Source organism: Lonchura striata, chromosome 3 (genome assembly GCF_050655825.1).
Source record: "Lonchura striata isolate lonStrDom1 chromosome 3, ASM5065582v1, whole genome shotgun sequence".
Lineage (NCBI taxonomy): Eukaryota > Metazoa > Chordata > Aves > Passeriformes > Estrildidae > Lonchura > Lonchura striata.
This window is the reverse complement of record NC_140705.1, coordinates 113,892,463-113,899,687: the sequence shown is the minus strand read 5'-3', so window position 1 is coordinate 113,899,687 and position 7,225 is coordinate 113,892,463. Positions and strand designations below refer to the sequence as shown.

At 47.3% G+C, this 7,225-nt stretch overlaps 2 long non-coding RNA genes across 3 annotated transcripts; one reads left to right on the top strand and one right to left on the bottom strand.

The window, feature by feature from the left end:
• Positions 1-3,771, top strand: LOC110484902 (uncharacterized). Of its 2 annotated transcripts, none has more exons than XR_002467841.3 (2): positions 1-3,077; positions 3,498-3,771. It is a non-coding gene; the product is annotated as an uncharacterized LOC110484902 (long non-coding RNA). The 2 variants fall into 2 exon arrangements; XR_014954091.1 differs by having other exon boundaries at positions 1-3,340.
• A 1,316-nt stretch (positions 3,772-5,087) lies between these two features.
• On the bottom strand, positions 5,088-7,059 carry LOC146768069 (uncharacterized). Its single transcript, XR_014954090.1, has 2 exons — positions 6,331-7,059; positions 5,088-6,208 (listed from the first exon to the last, which is right to left on the bottom strand). It is a non-coding gene; the product is annotated as an uncharacterized LOC146768069 (long non-coding RNA).
• Positions 7,060-7,225: the final 166 nt, after the last annotated feature.

The window sequence follows — 7,225 nt, the reverse complement described above, 5'->3', positions numbered from 1 at the left end:
CTTAAAGTTCCAAATCACCCCCTCATGGGGTCAGGGACACGGATGCGCAGTGGTGTGGACACCAGAAATAAATTGTTTTCTGATGTTTCATCTGGTTTCTCCATGACTGTTTAGTAGCGTGAAGAAAACATTTTAACAGGGGTTCCAGCTGAAGTCTTTTGTCTCTCTCTAACTAAGGAAGGGGAGCAAATGTGGCCTTAAATAAAATGATTTAATATGTGGAAGAAACTGTGAAAAAGGTTGTTCCACAGAGATGGGACTGGGAAATCCAGTGTGGAGCAGGCAAGAACTAAAGGGATGAAATAAATGTTTCCATTGGAGAAGGGGTAAAAAAGCAGGGCAGGTTTTGTGGGGAGTCACTGTCCTGCCACAAAAGTCCTTGAGATCATTTCCAAGGTGCTCCAGGGAGCTTGCCTGGCAGTGGATGATCTGGCTAGAAATGGAAGAGGTGAAAAACATGTCCATTTGTAGCAATAAATACATCATCTTTTCCTTTCTACTATAAACTGTATTTTCAGAGAACACCCATCAAGGGGTAGGCTTCTTCCAGTTGAACCACGGGTCCAGAAAAGATCTGGTGGCCTTGAGAGGTTTTTATATGCTTGAAAAAAGGTGATATTTTGTTCCTTACTCCAGCAGTGGTGCATGTAATTCTGCACATGCCAGGGAAGGAGGCAGGTGATCTGCCAGTAAGGGGCACAACCATCACAAGAAATAAAATGGAAATTATTTTATGCATTTTGGGGAGGGGGGAAAGGATCATATGGACACACTGGGGCTGGTCTTCTGCTTGGTTTTGCAGCGTTGCAGGACTAGGAGTTGGCTGAAGAGCACCATTCCCTCTCTGGGACAAACCTGTGCTGTTCCATGTGGGCTTGTGAGCACAGGTTTAATTTTCCCTCAGAAACCAACTGGCTGGGTAACTGTTCAAGAAAAAATATTCAGAAATGTGGTGAATAGGGGAAAAAACCATCTCTCTGGAGGGGACATTGGTGGGAAGAGAGTTTTGCAAGCTGCAAAAGCCTGGGCATGATCCCAGCACATGGGAGGGAAGGGCTGCTGAACAAACAGAGCATTGAATGATGCCAGTTAAGTCTTTCCTGTGCATTTCTGCTCCTTGTTTGCCTCAGGGATTAATGTGTGTGTGTGTGTTAATAAACTCAGTGGCTGTTAGAAGGAAGCTTAGATTTTATTTTGTTCTGTTTTTTCCTCTTTGTATTTGATAGCACATGTTTCATACAGAATTGCAGATGGAAGAAGCAGATATAGAGGTAGTTGTTAAGTAAGTATGCAGCCAAATTATTTTTTGTGATGCGTGGGGGAGAGGAGATGGACATTTTTAGTATGGATAAATTTACTGTTCTAATTTGTAGTTAAATCACCTTATAACTAAGGGTTAACCTTCTCTTTCACCCTAAGTCTCTGCTGCTGTTCAGTTCCATGAGAATATTACATATTTCCCTTCTCATCCAGATTCTAATGCTACCTTAAATTAACCTTGCTTTAAAGCTTACCATTAAACTTCAAAATAAAAACTAAAATTCTCTGCAACCCGTTGGATGAAGCGTAAACTAGTGCATTTAGGCATGTGTCTCCTAACTGCTTGAAGATATTCCCTGTTTTCATAATCTGATATTTTGTACTAAGATGTGTCAGTAGTTTAAATTTCTCTCAGATTATTGAGAACAGGAGCTATCCAGAGAGGATAGCCAGAAATTTCATCCCTAGAAAAGGTCCATCAGGAACCTCACTGAGCCCAGCAAAGGGAAATGTCAGAGCAGAGACAGGGTTGGAGGCAGGCTCTTCTCAGAGGTTACACAAGGAACAGTGGGCACAAGGTGGAAGAAGAGAAATTTTGGTTGGATACCAGGAAAAAACATGTTTTCCATGAAAACCTTGGCTCTGAACAACCTGATCCAGCAGGAGTTGGAGGAGGGGTCACCAGAGGTCCCAGCTCCAGGGCTCCTTCCTGGCCTCTGTTTTTCTGCAGATCTATGATTCATTAGGAAAACCCCATGGTCTATGGGTAGAGAAACCTGAAAATCACAGTTAACACCTTTAGTCTTAACTCACCTGTTTGGTGCTTTTCATAGCCAGGTTCACCATGCCCCAGTGCATGTCCTTTCTTTCTGCATGTCCAACATTTAAGACCCAATTACTGGCCGGTCAAACACCTCTTCATGCTCCGCTTGGCCAAGTGGAGTGACCTGGAAACCATCTCTCTCCCCTTGACTCCAGCTGCCAGGCAGGCACCAAAACCCTACTGAGATGCTTCACCAGACCCACAGGAGGGCCACCAGTAGTGTTAGTCCCTAATCCTCTGGGCTAGGAAGCTTTGATACCACCAAGCCTGGTCTTGGTGGGGCAGCAAGGGGGGCTCATCACCCAGGGGCTGAGCCCCATCCCTTGCAGACCTCCAGGTCCAGGGCAGGCCCTCAGCACCAGCATCCCAAGGTCCACCACCATGCTCCTGGCTGCAGGGAACCTGCCTGACCATGGGTGCAACCTTGGGAGGTGGATGAGCCAGCAAGGCTGTCCTGGGTGGGCACACAGAAGTGCAGTCGTGGTCACTGGGTCTCAGCTAGGTCCTAGATCCAGGCCTGGGTGCACAGGGCAGGAAGGGGAAGGCTCTCACCCCGCTGCAGGCGTAATGAGCCCTTTTTCTCCCATGTCTCCAGCACTTGGCTTCCAGCCCCGAGAGGAAGAGCGCCGTGCCAAGAATTTCCACGGCTGTGTCCAGCAGAGCAAGCTGACACCTGATTTGCCGTTAATTATAGCAGTGGGAATAGCTCCAGGGGCAAATGTGAAGGGGTGACAACCGGGTGGCGATAAGGACAAGACTCATCTGTTGTTCGTCATGAGGGCTTGTTAGGAGAGTTTTGTTTTCTGTGAAAAACCAGTAGGAAGACTTCCAGCATGCAGAGAAGCAGCTGGCAGGACAGGACCTTTCCCTCTGGCTGTCTTTCCCCCAGCACCTCCGAGCAGAGAGGGCTGCGTTGTCCCCAGAGCCGGGAGGGTGTTTGCGTGTCGGCGTGCCACCAGGCGCCGGCTGCCACAAAATTCCTGCAAGAAGGGAGGTAAAAATAGACCCTGTATTATTCCAGACCTTTTGTCCAGCCTGTCTGTGGGAGAAATAATCCCCATTCCCTTGTGAGGCCTGAGCAGCTCCTTGCCATTCCCAGTACCACCGAACTCCCACCAAACCAGGAGACCCTGCCCTTGCAGCCTCTGTTCTGCTCCTCTCTGGATAAGTGACTATTCAAAAATCCTGCTGCTCCAAGGGGAAGCACCCAAAACCTATAGATGGTCCCTGCTGAGGTTGTGAACAGGAGATTTTCAGGTGTGACCAGGCTTTTGTGATTCAGTGGCTTTCAGCTGTTGCCCCAAAGGTGTACTGTGTGTCCTTGCTTTAAACATGGGAAAGAAACAGACAGAAAGACATAGAATTAAAAATATTATCTTATTTTAATTTAATTTTATATTTTATTTTGTTCCAGCTTTGAACCACGTGGAGTTGAAGAATAGCTGTGTGAGCAGAGAATGGGCAGGGAGAACCCTGTTTGTTTCTTAAACTAAACTAAACTAAAATGAAATGTGGATTTTTACATCTTTTTGAACAATCGGGAAGGATTTCAGAAGAAGGCAGCCACAGGTTTCTGCATGTCATGTTGAAGCCCTGGGGTATCACAGATCGGTGCCACAGGGATATTTTTTAATGATGCACTTTGAAACCTTTTATCTGTTTGGTGCTATTAAACTCCTTAATGCCGATGGGCGAGCACGGATTGTTTGAACTCGGCTGCTCCGCAGCCCGCAGGGATCATTGGAAGGGGAAGAGGGAGTGGGAGCGATGGCGATGAGGTTTGGGAAATACTGCGAATGGGTGTTGGTCAGGAAACAATCTCCGGAGCCACCGGGAATGTGCTGGGCAGCTGCTGCACTCGCTGGACAAACAGGAGCAGGAAGAGCTCAGGTGAAACCCTGCCCTGTGTGCCCCACCCAAGGGAGGTCAGAGGTAGCCAAAATTCAGATTAAAAAAAAAAACAAAAAATGAAAAAAAAAATTCCGATATATAACTATATTCATTACACAGTTTTTATAGACTGTGTAAATACATACACCCATAATATAAATGTATATAGATAAAATAGATATAAATCTTTAAGTACAAAATAATTATGTTAGATACATACACCCCCCCTTGGGGATCTATGTGGGTATCATGTCTACTTTTTGCTGGATGCACCTGGAATTACATGTATATAAATTCCTGAATTTATATTGTAGATGAAGTTGTAAATATATATTTACATAATATAGAAAAAATATCATATGTATATAATACACATAAGATATAGAAATCACATATACATATTACTACATATATGCACATCACTACCTATATATTTATTATTACATATATACATGTTGCAATATTATATATTGTGTATTTGTATTATGTATTGATCTCATATGTATAGTATACATACTATTTATAGTATATATTACTATTAAATATACATAACTCAGAAAGAAATGGCCATAAAGCAGCTGTGTTATCATTTATATTATTTGGACAACAACAACGACAACTAAGATTTTTCTATTCTTCCCTAGTCAGTAAATTAAAGTGTTTACACCTTGGCTTTCCAGTTGCCTCCCAGCCATATTTTCTTGGCATTTACACTGTCTTTTCCCCATAAACACACAGATTTCCTTTATCTGCTGACCCTTCTCAGCTCAAACAAGACAGTTCATTGGCAATAAATGAAGTGGCTGAAAAATAAAGGACAGAGGGAAAATAAATGTCCTCAGTGGGAAATTTAGTAAGGAGAGCTAAGAAGAAATAAATGAGATGAAAGGGTGAGGCTGGGTCTTCAGAAGGGCTTTTCCACCTCCCCTTGTCACCACCCATCTGCAAGCCAGGAATGAGCCCATCCCAAAGACAATTCTCCCAGCCAAAAACTGCCAGTGCTGAGCCAAAACTCAGCACTGGGGAGAAGGGCTGCACTAATGTGGGGGACAGGACCAGTACTTTTGGCAGCACTGGTGTAAGCTCCTCAGTTGATGAGACCAAAAGAAATCACTACGACTGAATTGATTTATTTTATTTATGAGGCATATTTAGGAGGCAGTTTATTTACGAGGCATAAAACCAGCCCAGGTTTGGGCTGGGTGCCTCTATCCTGTTGTTCCTTTGTGACGCAGCCCCGGGCTCCTGGAAGATGCTGAACCCCCTGGCTGAGATGGTGACATCAGGCACTGTGGGAGCAAAAGGTTCTTTTTAATTTGGGGCACTTAGACCTCTCTTTGGCGTTCCTGTGTCTATTTAACCCGAAATGTTGGTGCTCAGTATTGACTGTTCCCTTCCTTCCATAAAACGCAGCGAAGGAGGGAGTGTTTTCCCCTGGTTCCATCACAGTGAGACAAGTTCCTGGAATTCATTTTATTGCTGGCAGATAAAAAGTTATCTCTGCTTACTACCCTGTAAATCATGCCTGTAATTATCCTTTCAAGGGACAGCTGTACAAAAGTCGGCCCAGTCCTATCCAGAGAATACCTACGTTGTGTTTGGCTTGCAGGTATTGGATGTGGCATCATAACAGAGCTGAGCTGTAGGAAGAGAGCAACAGGTTTAAATTAAAGCATTTTAACTAATAATCAAGGACAGGAGTGGGGCTGATCTTGCATTTAAGAGAATAGCAAGCTCCCGTCAATGTCTAGAGAAAAGTATCAGGATTTTGCTGAAGTTCTGGAGTGAATCCAGGACATTTTTCCTGATGGATCCAGGACATAAAGAGGATTCAGGGCATTCCTGATGTCAAGAAGGCAGCATGCCTGTGACAGTACAGTAAGCCCCGTACTGTCTGGCGGTACAAAATGAAAAGGGATGCTCCCAGGTCCAGTGGATTGGGATGTAAAATTCACAGGGTCTTTGCATTTTTGGTTTTCTTAAGAGCCAAGGAACAGGCAGATGCAGAGGTGAGCCAGTCCACCCCCAAATGGACTGGCTCATCCTGGTGGTTACCTGGTTTATCCCAGAGAACTTACAGGGACCTTCAGCCAGGAGGGATGAAGAGCACCCTGCCCATCCCAGGCAAGGCTGAACCCATCCACCTCTTGCAACGGGAATTCAGCAGCACCCTGCCAGTTCCCACACCCCTCTCTCATGGGAACAGGGCACTGGTCTGGCCTGCACTTGGACTCCCTGTGGGTGTAGGGATTCAGTGATGCATTACGTATGATTTTATACACAAGCATTGCAAGGCTATATAGAGATGGTTAAAAAACAAAATAAAAGAGACAGTAAAAGCCAGGGTGGTGATTTACCTGCAGGGGGCTGGGGGGTATTTATAGCAGGCAGGGTCACTGGGGTTCCTACCATAACTGGGTGTCACCACAGTGCACGGGGAAGCCCAAGCACTGCAGGGAAGTGTCTGCAGGCAAAAATGGGGAAAATAGTTGACAAAGAGAGAAATCACAGCCTAGCTCAGGAGCAATGCTTGGCCTCCGGCACCTGTGTGCTTCCAGGGCCGGCACCTCCCCAGCTCTGAACGTGGCCATAAAGCTGGGTGGAAAACCATGGGTGGAGATGATTTAGCTCCCGGTACACTCCACAAATCAGAAATACTTAACAGAATCACAGCATCAATCAGAGGTTGGGAAAGACCTCTGGGATCATCGAGTCCAACCTCTGACCGAACACACCGGGTCAGTCAGCGGCACCGAGTGCCACCTCCAGTGCTCCCCGGAACACCTCCGGGGACGGGGACTCCACCACCGCCCGAGCATTCCAATGTCAGACGTGATGTTCCAATGTCTTTGAAAAAATTCTCCTTCCTGGCCACCCTACACCTCCTGAGGCGCAGCTCGAGGCCGTGTGCTCTGCCAGGGTGAGGAGAGGCCGAGTCCCGCCCGGCTACAGCCTCTGCCAGGAGCCGCGGCGCGACAGAGCCGCCCCGAGCCCCCTTTCAGCGGCTGCAGCCCGCCCGGCCCCCGCTCCCGGGAGCTCCAGCATCCTCCCGGTCCCCGCTCCCGGGAGCCGTGTCCCGGGCGCTCCAGCATCCTCCCGGTCCCCGCTCCCGGGAGCTCCGCCAGTGCCGGGTCCCCGCTCCCGGGAGCCGTGTCCCGGCGCTCCAGCATCCTCCCGGTCCCCGCTCCCGGGAGCCGTGTCCCGGCGCTCCAGCATCCTCCCGGTCCCCGCTCCCGGGAGCCGTGTCCCGGC